Source organism: Delphinapterus leucas, chromosome 9, assembly GCF_059928025.1.
Source record: "Delphinapterus leucas isolate spDelLeu-1000000601 "Yukka" chromosome 9, BTC_Dleu_Yukka2, whole genome shotgun sequence".
Lineage (NCBI taxonomy): Eukaryota > Metazoa > Chordata > Mammalia > Artiodactyla > Monodontidae > Delphinapterus > Delphinapterus leucas.
In genome coordinates, this window is record NC_143137.1 from 13,399,061 (window position 1) to 13,414,511 (window position 15,451).

General features: G+C 50.4%; 1 protein-coding gene across 1 annotated transcript in view; it reads left to right on the forward strand.

Annotated features, from left to right (window-relative positions):
• The first annotated feature begins 414 nt into the window (after positions 1–414).
• DENND2A (DENN domain containing 2A) overlaps positions 415–15,451 on the forward strand; it is a 103,250-nt gene continuing 88,213 nt past the window's right edge. Inside the window, exon 1 of the mRNA XM_089917316.1 lies at positions 415–629. The gene's annotated coding sequence lies outside the window, so the exon portion shown is untranslated. The remainder of the gene's footprint in view (positions 630–15,451) is intronic.

Sequence of the window (15,451 nt, forward strand, 5' to 3'; positions counted from 1 at the left end):
CAGCCCTGCGCCTGAGCCCTAGTAGGTGCCCCATAAACGCGTTAAAAGACTGGAGTGAATTGAGGGCCGGGAGTGTCGCCGCCACTCCGGTGCATCTATCTCAAGGTCTCAGTCTCCGGCTGAGCGCGTCGCGCGGATAAACCCCGGGCCCGGCGGAGACGGAGCCTGCCACTCGGTGGTCTCCAGCAAAAAAAGGGTTAAGCCGCCATCTCCCCACCCCCCAAAAAGGGCGAAGGGAAGAGTCCGGCAGAAGGTCCTGTTTACTGGAGCCGCTCGAGTCCGCGCGGCCCTGGGAGAGGCGTTGTCGTGGCAACGGGCCGGGCGCCCGCCAGCTGCGGATGAGCTCACTGAGCTGCGGCGGGCGGGGGCCGGCGGGGCGAGCGGCCCGGCTCAGAGCCGCCGCGCCACCGGGAGAGGAAGGGGCCGCCGGCCGAGCCCGCCCTCCACTCGCCCACAGCGGCGGCCGGGCGGCGGGGACGCGAGCGGAGGGCGCCGGGAGAGGCCCGGCCGACACGAGTGCGGGGGGCTGCGGGCCATGGCGCCCCGGGCCCTCGCCGCCCGCCGCCCCCGCCCGCCCGGGCGCCCCCGAGCTGCGCCTCGGAGCCCACGGAGCCTCGGCGCGCCAGGAGGTAGGGCCGGGCCGGGGGACCGAGGAGGGGACGCGCGGGGGTGTGGGTAAGAGAGGAGACGGCCGGAGCTGCCCCAACCCGGAGCTGGGAAGTGGCTCTTTGCAGACCAAAGACTGGGTTTCCCGTGTGCGGACGTGGGGACCGAGGCGCTTGAGCCTGACCTGTGGGACAGAAGCAAAGTGCTGTCCGGACGTCCTTCCGGGAACTCGGGAGGCCGTGGTCCCGCGCCTGGGAAACCTGCAGAAACCGGGCAGAGCCTCCGCCTTGCGCCGTGCTTGTCGCAGGGGCGCGGGAGAGAGAGAGAGTGTGTGTGTGTGTGTGTGTGTGTGTTTACAGAAAGAAATTTGCAGTCTTGAGAAAACGGGGAGGTAAAGATGACTGCATGATCTTATTTCTCCCACTTTTCCCCTCAGGATGGAGTTGGGACTAGATGGAGCCCAGGGGTAGCCTCTTAACACAGGATATAATGATATTTAGGAGGGTCACAGGGAACTGGCTTCAGTCCACTGAGGAGAGCTGAACCTCAGCGGAGGAATCCTGTCCTTGAGGGTATCGGGTGGGAAAGCCGGACATTGCCTCCAGGGGCAGAGATTGGGATAAGGGAAGTGCACTGACTTTGTTTTTTAGCCAGCTGGTGCTGGGGAAGGAGCAGACGGAGTTCTAGCTGGTGTTGAGATGCGCTTCAGGGATGCAACTTCTCTAGTGTTCTGAATGACACAGTAATAACAGCCCCAGGGTTATAATAGACACTCTGCAGTAATTTTGCTATTAAACTCTTACACCTGCAGTTGTTACTACATAAAAGAACAAAATTCTTTCTGCTTGCACCATCAAGTATCAAACACACCAAAGGAGTGGAGTAGACCCTCTTTGGGATGGGCCGCCTAGGATGAGCAGAATTCTACAGGAAGTCAAGGGCAAACAGTTAACTGTTCTTAGGAAGGGCAGTGAAAAGGCTGGCCTTCAGTCCTACTACTCCGGAAGAGGTGAACCCTGCCTGTGTCATGCATTCATTCACTTAACGGTTCTACAGATCAACTTGCTAGGCGTCAGGGACAGCGTGATGAATAAGATATCTCCCTTCCTTCCAGGCACTCACCATCCTTGCTGGGTAGTCAAACAAAAAATTAACTACACAGTCTGCATCTGACCTGGCCATCCATGCGTGCTGTGTGCTAGGGGAAACCAGAGCAGGGCTGTCCAGCTCAGGGGAAACCCACAGAATAGGTAAGGTCAGGCTGAGCCCTGAAAACCTTTTCACCAAGAAAGCAAAGCAGAAAAGGTTGTTTCAGGCTGAGGGAACAGCGTGTGCAAAATCACCAAGTGGGAGGGAGGAGGACGGGCAAGTGTGGGGAGAATTCATGGTTGCAGTTCCCAGAGAGAAGAAGGATCTCGCTGAAGCAGGGGCCATGGGATTGGTCTGTATCTTAGAAAGCTCACTCTGCTTGCTGGGTGGAGGCTCAGAGGAGGATGAGACCAAGGCCTTGCAGCACCCAGGCTGTAGTTACTGACGCGCAGCATGACGGCAGTGGTGACATGGGATGGAAAGAGCCAAGAGGTAGTGAGGTGGGACCTGGTGACAGACTTGGGCACAGGGTCAGATAACTTAGAACTAAATGCAGAAAAGCTCAGGAGAAAACAAAGCAAAGCAAAAGGAATGAATGTTTTGAATGGCCTGAATTTAACAGATTACAACACTTGGACAATGAATTTGGCTATAAGTTTTCTGGCAGCTTAGAGACAAAAATACACTAGATTGCACAGTTTTGGATTTTGGACAAGAGAAAGCACAGAAATTCAGCACAAATTTTTTCCTGGAATTGAACTCAACTGGGAATTTGTCATGTGGAAGTCTGTGTAAAGACTAAAGAGTGACATAGAAAAAGAAACTTCATTGTCAGTGTTACAAAAGATGCGAAGATAAAATTCCACATGACTATCTTTCTATATCATCTTCCTGTTACGACTTGGGGACATACTGCATTTCTGTGGGGGGCTGAGTGCCAGCTCAGGCCTGTGGGCAGTCGTGATGCAGGGCAGTGAGGGCTTGGGGAATCCTATATGGAGGAGCCCATGGGCTCTCAAGTGTAGGAAGAGGTGATACCTACTTTGATGAATGTAGAGAGCACAGCACCCCAGGTGCCCACCATGAAGGGGGAAGCAGGCACATCCTAGGATAGCCCACAGACAGGTGGGCTGAGACTGGTCTGGAGAAGGGGTCTGGTAAGGCAGAGTATTGGGAGGGTTGCCATCGGAAATCCCGACCAAAGAGAAACAGAGAATGGGAAGAGCATTTCAGGATTCCATTCAGCTGGGTGGGTCCACTTCCCCTAGTGGTCCAGGTCTTTCTGCCCTCAGACGTGATGTTAAGGCTGCTTCTAGGCGTGGGGAAAGGGTGGGACTCAAGATGCCAGAGATCCATTCTATTGAGGTCAGGGAGGGTGGGAAACTTCTTCGCTGCAACATAAGGAATGTTGCAGAAGAACAGGGAGTGAGGGCTGGGAGGTAAGGTTCTACACTCAGTCGCACATCTCCTGACCAGGCCCTTCCCGTTGGTTTCTGCAGAAGGGTGAATCTGCAGAATCTATGTTAATGCATTTCTTTTTTTTTTTTTTTACTAAAAAGGTTTTTTTAAAATAAATTTATTTATTTATGTATTTATTTATTTTTGGCTGCATTGGGTCTTCGTTGCTGCACGCGGGCTTTCTCTAGTTGCGTCGAGCAGGGGCCGCTCCTTGCCGCGCTGTGCAGGCTTCTCACTGCAGCGTCCTCTCCTGTTGTGGCGCACGGGCTCCAGGTGCGCAGGCCTCAGCAGTCGTGGCGCGCGGGCTCAGCAGTTGTGGCTCGCGGGCTTGGTTGCTCCGCGGCATGTGGGATCTTCCCGGACCAGGGCTTGAACCCGTGTCCCCTGCATTGGCAGGCGGGTTCCTAACCACTGCACCACCAGGGAAGCCCTATGTCAGTGCATTTCTGATGTGCCCTCCGAAGTTTAAACCACTTCTTGCCGGCTGTAGAAGTCTTCACACTGAATAGGTGTGATAATCTACTCCATCATGCCTCCACATCACAGTTCTTAGCATTTTAAACCCAGGGAGCACATTACACATTTAAATGCTGGGGTCAGGGGGCATTTTTTAAACAAGCGATGCCTGGGCTCTACCCCAGACCAAGGAAATCAAAATCTCTGAGAATGGGCCCTGGGCATCAGTATTTTTATAAGGTGCCAGGTGACTTTAAGGTACAGCCAAGATTGAGAGCAGCTGCTTTAACAATCACCTAGAGGGCTCATTACAGCAGGAGGCAGAAACCTCAGACTCCAAAAGCAAGGACCCCATAGAATTTAAAATTTGGAAGCCTGGTACAATGAAATCAATTGGCTAGTCAGCCTTCAACATCAAGATCTAAAGCCATCGTGAGCAGATACAGATAAGGAGGCCAGTAACAAACACATTTATGTGAAGTTTTGTGTGTATGTGTGTGAGGCACTTTTTTTGAACAGAAATTCTAAAAGCATAATTACAAGCCTTCCACAGTTAGATCTGTCTGGTCTAATACTATCATATGCAGTGCTGCACCATAGCCAAAACTGAAAAGCCTCAGAACCTTCCTCTTTTTGCCTAGGACCCATATAGGTCTATCTTTTTTGAGTGCTGAACCTCTTGAGTTTTCTTTCTACTTCCCTCCTGATATTCAAGTGTATGTGTTCTCTGACCTCTGTCTTCCAGATTGGAAAGAAGCTGGGAGAATTCATTTGCAATTTAACTTGCCTAAAGTCTCAGTCAAAAGGAGTGAATCTCTAAGAGTTGAATTCCAGTAACTCTGACAGGATAACAGGGGAACTATTTTGAGGCTCCATGGCTTTCCCAACAACCCTCAAATATACCTCACAGGCAGTTACTTCTTTGGCTGTGGGCAAAGTTGACTCATCCTCCCCCACTATCTCTGGATTCCAGCCCCCTTATTTTGCTTCCTGAGGGTCTGACAGTTACTCATGAGTGACAAAGACCCCTGCTTGTGCCTCGTGTCACTCCCAGTCTCCTGTGTCCAGGCATGGTCCCTTCTTCCTTCACCAGAACCAGACAGCTGCCACAGGTACCCTGGGCTCTCTTTGAAACCCCTGCACTGGCCACAGAGGGACTCACAGGCACCACTGCCCATTTAATGATGGGAGGCAAGTCAGTGGCTGGAACTGAGTGAGTGATTCTCTACATTTGACAAAGGTAGAGAACCGAGTTCTCTACATTTGACATCCAAAAGACAGCAATATGTCGGGAAGCCAGAATCAGACCATCTTTTCCCCTCGTGATAAAATCATTGTCTGATTTGGGCAAAATTTATCCAAACTCAGTTTGCCTAGAAGTTAAGCCCCTGCCAGCTGGAGCCCAGAATTGCTTTCTCTTTGGCTTCTCTTTGACACGTTCATCCTTGGCCTGTGGTCGGTTGAAAGAGGGATGAGCCCAAGACCCCCTTTTCCAACTGGCTAAACTACTAAAAGCCAAGTTATGGTTTCCCCTGCCCCCAGCCTTAGGGAAAGAAGGGGTGAGTCACCCTCGCAGGAAGCTTAGGGAAGAGGTTAGCTTCCCTCTGTATTGGGGAACCAGGAGGTTCCATGTTTCCCTTCAGAAGGAAATGAGAGCAGGATTGAGCTGGAGAATGGGGACAGGACAGGAAGCTGTGACCGTGACCGTGACCGTGACTGTTCTTCCATGGTACCCAGGCCTTCCAAGGGCTGCGTGTCTTATCAGGAGGGCTGTCAGACCAGTTCAAGCAGAGTATCAAATGTATTTCCTTTTGTTTTCTTTAAAAGTGTGCTTTAAAATTTTAGGAATACTTTTATATACACATATATATTTATATGTAAATATGAAAGTTATCCTTGTTATAAAACATTTGAACAATACATAAAAAGAACACAATGAAAAATGAAAGTTTTCCCCATACTGACTCCCTCCTCAGAGGCCATCACTGTTCGGTGTATGTACCAAATCCCCCTAGACTTCTTTTCTTTACACGTAATATGTTTGTTTGTTTGCTTGTTACAAAAATGGAAGCGTGCTATCATAACTGAACAGTATTTTGTGAGAATAATTCTACGTGGGACATACATAGTCCTCTCGTTTCTAACAGCTGCCTAGTCTTCCTTTGTATGGATCGATTTCATTTGTTTAGCACATTATTTATTGGTGAGCAATTAGTTGTTTCTGATTTTAGCCACTGCTAAGACTCCCCAGCACTCGTTCCAACATTTCTATAAGATGAATTCCCAGAAGTGGAATTGCTAGGTTAAAAGATTTCAAAGCCGGGCTTCCCTGGTGGCGCAGTTGTTGAGAGTCCGCCCGCCGAGTCAGGGGACACGGGTTCGTGCCCCGGTCCGGGAAGATCCCACATGGCACGGAGCGGCTGGGCCCGTGAGCCATGGCCACTGAGCCTGCGCATCCGGAGCCTGTGCTCCGCAACGGGAGTGGCCACAACAGTGAGAGGCCCGCGTACCGCAAAAAAAAAAAAAAAAAAAGATTTCAAAGCCAAATGCATATTGAATATATCTGTGCCCAGTGACAGATGTTTTAAAAATGAGATTCTGATACTCAGTCTTAAAAAAATTGTAAAATATTATTATTTCTCTCTCCCCTAACCCAAGTATCCCCACCCTAGTTCCCCACTGAATTTACTATGAATTTCTATTTAAGATAATATGAAAATTAAAATTCATAGTGTGATAATTCATAGAGACAATCTATTATTTTGAGTTTTGTTAAATTTAAAAAGGCAACATATTAAAACTAGAGCTTCTAAGAAATTTTTTATGGTTTATAGATTGTCGTCCAACAAACTGTCCCAATATTGTCTCTCGCTGTTGGTTTCGTGTACCCGAAATCTTGATCCCATGTAACCACGATTTCACATAATTGTGTAGGCTGAAACCTGGGATCGGTGGGCTGGGTTATACACAAGAGCCAACTCAGGGAAATAATCCAAGGTGTCTCCCTCTTTCTTCCTCACTTTTCAGAAGGGAAGATGTCATAGGGTTGGATTTGATTTAGCCCTAAGTTCTCTGCAAATCCACTGCAGATAATGGATCGGGTAACCATATATACAAAGTGCGACACTTGTAAAGTAAAAAGGGGGCACTAAAGGTGATTGATATACAGCAGGCCTCTCCTGGGACTGTTCCTGCAGACTGCCACCCGGTGAAGGATTGGACATGCCCATCCATTCTCCCTGCTGCATTGACCTAGGGACATGGCTCTGTGCCATCCCTCTGACCCCAGCCTTTCTTAGCCCCCCAGAGTAGAGGTCTGAGTGCAGGGAAGGAGGAGGGGGGCAGGTGGCTAACCCAGTGCTGTGTGTCAACTCATTCCCACTAAACGAGTCAGAGGAGACAGGCCCCACTTCCCTGCTCCCCGCAGCTCTCCTTGGAAAAAGTAACAACTGCCTTTCCCCAGCAAACTGGAACCATTAACGCAGGACATTTCTATAATTTTATTTGTGCTTCTCACGCCTCTGGGAAATACAGGCGCCACCACCCTGGATGACCGAGCAGAGGTATTTGTATGGAATCACGCCACAAATCAGGATTAAAACTGACCTTGCGTGGTCAGGAGAGAGGTTAGCTGGCTGGGGGAGAAGCCATAGAGCACCAATTTGGTCACTGGGCAGGAGCAATGGGACAGCATGAGACACAGAACTTGCATCCCCTACAGCTGGAGTGGGACCAGTTTCTCAGCCACAGACTTGGTCAGGGGGTGGCTGGGAAGACACAGTGGAGCCTCCCACCAAAGCAGCTTGCCGGTGCACTGGGCTTCTGCCAGGGCAACGTCTCTAGGTCACTGGGGGCTCAGAGGGATTTCTCCATTTGATACTCTGAGCTGGAGGTGAGAGTTGTTCAGATGTGAAATGAAGTGTGTGGTCATCCAACCCCAAGTATAACTCCCTGGCAGCCTGACATCCTTTACATCTGGTCCATTTCATTATCTGTGTTTGTGACAATCAACAAACATACACAAGCTCCCAGGACATCAAAAAGGGACCAGGGCTCTGTTTACCCACCAGCCAAACTGATGCATATAATGGGATAGAAAAACATCAGAGAGGAGAGGCTCCTTGATGCCTCCCAAAATGGTAAGACTTGGAGATTCCGGCACTGCAGAGTCAAGAGAGGCTCCTGTTCAGGCTCTCCTTTCACCTGAAGGCAGGTCAGTCAAGACCCCTGGCCTAGGACAGGGGGGAGAGCGACAGGGAAAAGAGTCAGCGGCTGCCTCCAGGCACACACACAGCCCAGGTTCAGGCTGCCTGTTGACCGGAGGGCAAGAGAAGGAGAATGCTGCTTTCAGGACGGGGAGACAGAGCACCTTCACGAGCTCCTGGGGCAGGTCCACAAGCTCCCCTTCACATCCCTGAGGTCTGGCCTCCATCCCTAACCATCTGTGGAGACTTTATCCCGTTACTCATGATGCAGTCATTGAATAGCTAGTTTGCTGTTCTCATTGTTTTTTTGGGTTTTTTTTGCGGTACGCGGGCCTCTCACTGATGTGGCCTCTCCCGTTGCGGAGCACAGGCTCCGGACGCGCAGGCTCAGCGGCCATGGCTCACAGGCCCAGCCGCTCCGTGGCATGTGGGATCTTCCCGGACCAGGGCAGGAACCTGTGTCCCCTGCATCGGCAGGCAGACTCTCAACCACTGCGCCACCAGGGAAGCCCTGTTCTCATTGTTTTTGAGCTTCCCAATCTGCAAGTCTCCTGACCCGGGTCACAGTCGATATAAAACTGGTATGGTGACACATCTATGCCACTTGTTAAAATGCGGAAATGCTTCTCTACTGGTTGGTTAATAGTCACTCCCAGTGTCCCACAATCCTGGGAGCCCCTAGACCAGATCCAGCCATGAAAGGGTCAACAGTAAGGCCACTGCCATTGGCTGGTGTCCGAGCCCCACCTTTGTGAAGTGATTTGAAGAATTGCTCCTCCCCTGAGACACCACACCACCTGGGGTGTCCTAATTGTCTTTGGAAAAGGAGATCTTCACTGATTTCCTTTTCTTCTTCTCATTCAACAAGCATTCATACCACACCCACGGTAGACCAAGATCTGATCTAGACATTGCAGAGGAATAAAAAGAAGCCCAATGCAGGTGTTCTGTCATCAGACCTCCCTGTTCGGTTGGAAGGCCCAGATGAAGAAACATTAAAAAGAACTGAGTCAAGAGCTGGGTAACAGGGGCAAAGTGAGAGTCACCCCTACACCTCAATTCTTCACTCTCTTCTTTTGCTTCACTTTCTCCCTCAGAGAGCTCGTTCACGCTCACTGGTTCTTCGGCTGTGTCCCCAGTTTACACCTCCAGGGTTGTGCTTTCGCCAGACTCTTAGATCTCTACCTCTGACTGCCTGCTTTACACATTTCCTCTTTTTTTTTAAAGGTCTATTTTAAAGATTATTTTTATTTATTAGTTTTTTAAAAATATTTATTTATTTATTTATTTAGGTTGCACTGGGTCTTAGTTGCGGCTCGAGGGCTCCTTAGTTGCGGCATGCAGGATCCTTAGTTGTGGCACGTATGCGGGATCTAGTTCCCCAACCAGGGATCGAACCCGGGCCTGCTGCATTAGGAGCATGGAGGCTTACGCACTGGACCACCAGGGAAGTCCCTACACATTTCCTCTTGAATGTACAAAAAGAACACATATGTTCATCACGTCTCCTCTTTATGTTCCACAGAGAGCAAACCTTACCTCCTCTTTCTGTTTCCAGAACATCTTCAAGTCTCATCCGCCAGCCCCTTCCATCCTCCTCTCCTTGTTTCCCCATCACACGTCCCAGAGTGGCTGTCCCGCCGTCAGTCTTGTCTGGGGCAGGGTGCACCGTCCCCTTTTCCTCATGCCCTTGCCTCGCCTAAACACTCTCCCAACTGTCGGAACCCAATCTATCAAAGGGCCACCAGATTCTACCTCTTCTCTGAAGCAGTCCATGACTCCTGACTTTCATTGCCCGCCTCTAAATTCCTCCAGTTATATTTACTTCATAACATTTACCACTGTAGTTTGAATTTAGTCCCTAAGCCACTTTCACATTGTGGTTTTTGTTAAACGTGTTGTCAGGCATTCCCTGGACTGCGCTTGTCTTTTTGTCTTGAACAGTTGTAATCTTTTCTTGCCGGTGGTTGATCAGGTTTGCATCTTTTATCCCTAGCTCTAGGGCAGGGACCATTGCATGTATTTGTGAATTCCCCAGCAGCACCTCACACGGAGCACTGTGCTCAGCTCCTTGATGAATCTTACTAATTAATTTCAAATCCATCCATGCTGGCTCAGATTAGCTAAATAAAATCATAGGGGAAAGACCATTGCCCGTATCTCAAAGCTCAGCTAAATAAAACTGAGCACATTCCCAGGCATTGTGCAACTTCTAAGTATAAAACACCAAGCACAGATAGTAAACAAACAGAAACGGGGCCTCAGCTTATAAGAAGCCAAAAAACAGGGTGGGAGGGAAGGGGAGTCAGGGCGAGCAGGCCCTGCTGATTGGTGTGGGCCCCTCCTTCCTTTCACGTCTGGCATCAAGGCTGAGCACTGACTCTACTGAAAAGGGAAGAGGGTCAGCTCCTTATCCGATTTCAAAACCAACTTTTACAGATTACATTGTAACAGTAATGATACGTTTGAGAGGTCTTACAGCTGTACCACACTTGCAAACAGTTGAAGCTGGGTAAGCGGCCTTGCAGACGAGTTGAGCAGGTGGATGATGAAGGTGATTATAACAAAGTCCTGTATTTTTACTTGGATTATTTGGCAGAGTTAAGTTCGGTTCATAATAACAGAGGCCGTGTTGAGCACTTCTTACAGGACACGCACTGTGCCGGGAAGTTTTACAGCTGCGATCTCCTATAAGCCTTTCAAAGCGAGCCTTTCTCGCTTCTGTCACCGTTTTACAGAGGCGAGAACTAAGGCTTAGCAAAGTAACTTGCCCAAGGTCCCACGGCTCGCAGGCTTCAGAGCTGGAATTTGCATCCGGGTCTGTCTGCTTCCAAACCCTTTGCTTTTAACGCCCACGATGTGCCATCTCTCAAGCTCGTTCCCAGAACTGGGAGCAGGGCGGGAACGGCCGCAGCCCCCTGCTCCCTCTCCGGGCTCGGGGAGCCACGGTGCTGGCCCCGGGAAAGGGGATGGGAGATGACGTCTCCCTCCAAGACTGCTGCCTTTTGTCCAAATGTGCTGGCCAGGAGCCAGGCTGGAAACTCTCTGCTCATGGAAAGAAAGAGAACAGAAGCCAGCAAAAGAGGGTGGGAAAGGGTCCGAGGGGGAGGAAGGGAAGAGGAGGGCCGGAAGGCGAGGGGAGCAGAGGTGGCGAGTGAGGACTTTGGGGCGGCACAGCTGGAGCCAGGGAGGGCTGCCGGGAAGCAAATACAGCACGGCGTTCAGGTGCATCCCCTGCAAGTGGCTACTTCTGGTGTGCTCTGAGCTTCCAGGTGTCCGGAGGCCAGGACACAGGACAGATGCCACAGGGGACCCTTCTTCCCCTCCTCAGTACTACCTGTCAGTGAGGCCAGGTTAAAAGAACATGAGGAAACCCTGCAGAGGGAAAAATAAACCCCAAAATGGCAGCCCAAGGGCTGCCTCTGGAAGTGGAGGGCTGGCCAGGTAGTGCCCTGGTGCCACGGTGTGCCTGGAGAGGACGGAGGGGGTGAATAAAACCCAACTGTAAGAACTCCCCGAGTAACTAGTCTGTACCCGGGAGGGGAAGGCCCCTTGCCTTGCCCCCAAGGCACTCAACTTGGCATTAGGCACCTGGGCTTGAATCTGACCACCTGGATTCATTCAGCATCCGTGTGGCCTTGGGACAAGTTCATCTCTCCAGGCCTTGCTTTCCACATCTGTAAAGGGGAGGCAATTGTAGGCTTGGTGTGAGGACTCAGTGACACAATCTGTGTAGAATCTGGCCTAGAAAATATTAAGTGTTCGATAAATGTTAATCATTCATTCATTGTTGCAGTTTAATTTGAGGTGTCAAACATAACTATGTGAAATCTTGGGACTTCCCTGGTGGCGCAGTGGTTAAGAATCTGCCTGCCAATGCAGGGGACATGGGTTCAATCCCTGGTCTGGGAAGATCCCACATGCCGCGGAGCAAGTAAGCCCGTGTGCCACAACTACTGAGCCCATGTGCCACAACTACTGAAGCCCACGCATCTAGAGCCCGTGCTTCACAACAAGAGAAGCCACCGCAATGAGAAGCCCATGCGCCGCAATGAAGAGTAGCCCCCGCTCACCACAACTGGAGAAAAGCCTGCGCGCAGCAACGAAGACCCAACACAGCCAAAAATAAACAAATTTTAAAAATTAAAAAAATAACTGTGAAATCTTAAATAAATAACATATAAATAACAATCGAAGCCAACCATGAAAGAGATACCACATGGCTATGCACATTTAGTAGGACTCCCAAATGCAGATAAGTTAAAAATATCCAGAGAAATTCAGAGGAGAGAGGAAGAACTTCAGTTTGGGGTGGCCAGGGCTAACCCCAGAATTCTCTCCGGGTTTCTGAAAAGGTGGGCTCCTAGCTGACAGAAAAGAAGAAAAGGGAAGAAAAGAAGAATATGTAATTAGTGGACCCAGGTTCTCCTGGGATAGCTTCTCTATAGAAACGTCAGTCTGTACATTTCTGGGGAGGGGAAATGAGTGTAGAGGAGGTGAATGAGCCTTGGGTCGACAGATGGGGTGACAGGAACCTTGGGTCCTGCTCCTGCCTCTGCCACCCCCCCAGACAGGTGACCAAAGCTAGGTGAGCCACAAATTCCTGGACCACAATGTGGTCATTTCTAGCCCTCACTTCCTCCCTGCTACCTTTGTCTGTTTATATTTGGGAGCTTCTCCATGCCAGGGGCTTTTCTAGCTTCATTATGTACCTTTTTTTCCCCCTTTCCTCTTTGAATTTCCACAATAGACTGGGGACTCTAAGAAGCACTGTCGTTTACAGGCTGGGTTCCCAGTGACTGACGGGGGTCACGAGGGGAGAGCTGCCGAGGCCAGGAGGAGGATGTGGAAGGCTGGGTCAGCCAGCGCAGGCGTCATTCCCAACAGGGTCCTGGGAGAAGGGGCTCAGCATTTCCTGAAGGGAAATGACTCCCATAAATAGAGGGATGGGAAAAGGATTCGTCCATCCCTTTCCTACTGTCAACTCAGCTCTTCTTCTGGTGTTCAGACAATGCAACCTCTTGTAAATGTTTTTTTATTCAAATGTGTCCCTGCTAGGGTATGTGGGAGAGATGTGAGATCTGCTTTCTCGTATATTGTAGATCCAAATAAGAGCTGAAGAAGGCATACATTCCTTTCTTTGCTCATTTACCCACAGTAACCTCTCATTGTAAGAGGCCCAACGTAAGGCCAGAGTTTTTTCACTGAGGTTTTATTGGGAAGGAAGGAAAGAAACTGTACACCTTCTGATACCATGTCCTATTTAACTTCATCCAAGAGTTCAGCAGATCTTCCTGTACTAATGCTTATAATATGCTGTTCAGGTCCTTAGAAAGATTAGGTCTCATGACACGGCTTTACTAAGACTTCAGATGTTCCCAGCACCTCCAGTGTCATGATGAATCTCCCCAGAAAGGGAAAGGGACTTCTCAATAGGGTAATAGGAATGATTCGATCACAGGCAACCTTCTGTGCCACGCTGGAGGCGAATCTAATGGGAGTTTGGTTTCCTTAGTAGCTGCAGTTGGCTCAGCTTCAGCCATATGGGTGCAGATTCATGTTTAAAACTCACACGCACACTAGCTTTCTTTTTTCGTTTTGGGAAAGTAGTTGAACATAGATTGAACGTGACACTGTGTTAGTGGGGATTCTTTTGGTTGCTTAAGCAAACAAGGGTCTAAAGATATCTCGTGGAACCCGCGGGCAGGAATGCAGCCTGGCCGTAAGAGTGGATGGGATTGAGGGAGTGCAGAGCCCTCCTTCCGCCGGCATCACTCTTCTCCCCCACAGCCCAGCTCCCTCTGCTCCTTCGTCCACAGGCTGGAAATGGCGGCCTCACAGCGCCATGTTTCCGTGTTCCAGCCACACTACCTGGAAGCAGAACCTGATTGGCCCGACTTGAGTTAGGCCTCCTCTAGAGCCAATCAGCTGTGGGTGGGGGTGGGATCATCATTCCGACATGGCTGCCCGGGTCTCTGAGGCCTCCGTGGAGGAGGGAAAGGGCAGTTTTCAGAAAAGGGACCCTTTTGTGAGGTAGGCAAGCCCTGGATAGTGCCTGTCAGATCTACTACCTGTTATGTTTCTGTAACCGTTATGTGTTCATTTGTCTTAACCACTGCATTCATAAGAATTCCGGTTCCTCAGATTCACTCGCTACTTTGCTAGAGAGAGTGCTTGTGAAGGAGGTAATGGCGTACTAGAGCGAGGGCTTTGGGGCTGCACACATCTCTTAAAATCCCAGGGATAGGGCTTCCCTGGTGGAGCAGTGGTTGAGAGTCCGCCTGCCGATGCAGGGGACACGGGTTCGTGCCCCGGTCTGGGAAGATCCCACATGCCGCGGAGCGGCTGGGCCCGTGAGCCACGGCCGCTGAGCCTGCGCGTCTGGAGCCTGTGCTCCGCAGCGGGAGAGGCCACGACAGTGAGAGGCCCGCGTACCAAAAAAAAAAAACAAAAAAAACCCAGGGATACTATTATAACTTACAAATATGTACCTGGTACATGCTGCTTCCTTTCCTCCTTCCTCCCTCCCTTCCTTTCTTCCCTCCTTCCTCCCTCCCTCCCTTCCTTCCTTCCTTCCCTCCTCCCTCCCTCCCTCCCTTCCTTCCCTCCTTCCTCCCTCCCTGCCTTCCTTCCTTCCCTCCTCCCTCTCTCCCTCCCTCCCTCGCTTCCTTCCTTCCCTCCCTTCTCCTTCCGCCCTCCCTCCCTCCCTCCCTCCCTTCCTTCCTTCCTTCCCTCCTCCCTCCCTTCCTCCTTTCCTTCCCTTCTTCCTCCCTTCCTTCCCTCCTTCCTCTCTCCCTCCCTTCCTTCCCTCCTTCCTCCCTCCCTGCCTTCCTTCCTACCCTCCTCCCTCTCTCCCTCCCTCCCTCCCTCCCTTCCTTTCCTCCTTCTTCCCTCCCTCCCTTCCTTCTTCCCTCCTTCCTTCCCTCCCTTCCTTCCTTTCCTCCTTCCTCCCTCCCTCCCTCCCTCCCTTCCCTCCCCTCCTTCCTCCCTCCCTCCCTCCCTTCCCTTCCTTCCTTCCCTCCTCCCTCTCTCCCTCCCTTCCTTCCTTCCCTCCTTCCTCCCTCCCTCCCTCTCTTCCTTCTCTTCCTCCCTTCCTTCCTTCCCTCCTTCCTCCCTCCCTCCCTTCCTTCCTTCCTTCCTTCCCTCCTCCCTCCCTCCCTCCCTTCCTTTTTTTGTAACAGTTTTATTGAGGTATAATTCACATACCAAAAAAATTCATCCATTTAAAGCATACAGTTTAATGGTTTTTAGTATATCCACAGAGTGTGCAACCGTCACCAATTTTAGAACATTTTCATCACATGGCAAAAGAAACCCACACCCCTTAGCCATCACCCCCAGCGCCTACTCCATCTCCTCCAGCACTAAGCAATCATCAATCTACTTTCTGTCCTGTAGATATCCCTGTTCCAGACATTTCATATAAATTGACTTATACAATTTGTGGCCTTTGGTGACTGGCTTCTATTCATTTAGCATAATGTCTTCAAGGCTCAGTATGTTGTAGCATGTGTCACCATTCCTTTGATGGCTGAGTATTATTTCATCATATGGGGGTACACCACATTTTGTTTATTCATCAGTCGATGGCATTTGGACTATTTCCACTGTATGACCATCAAGAGTAACGTGTTCTG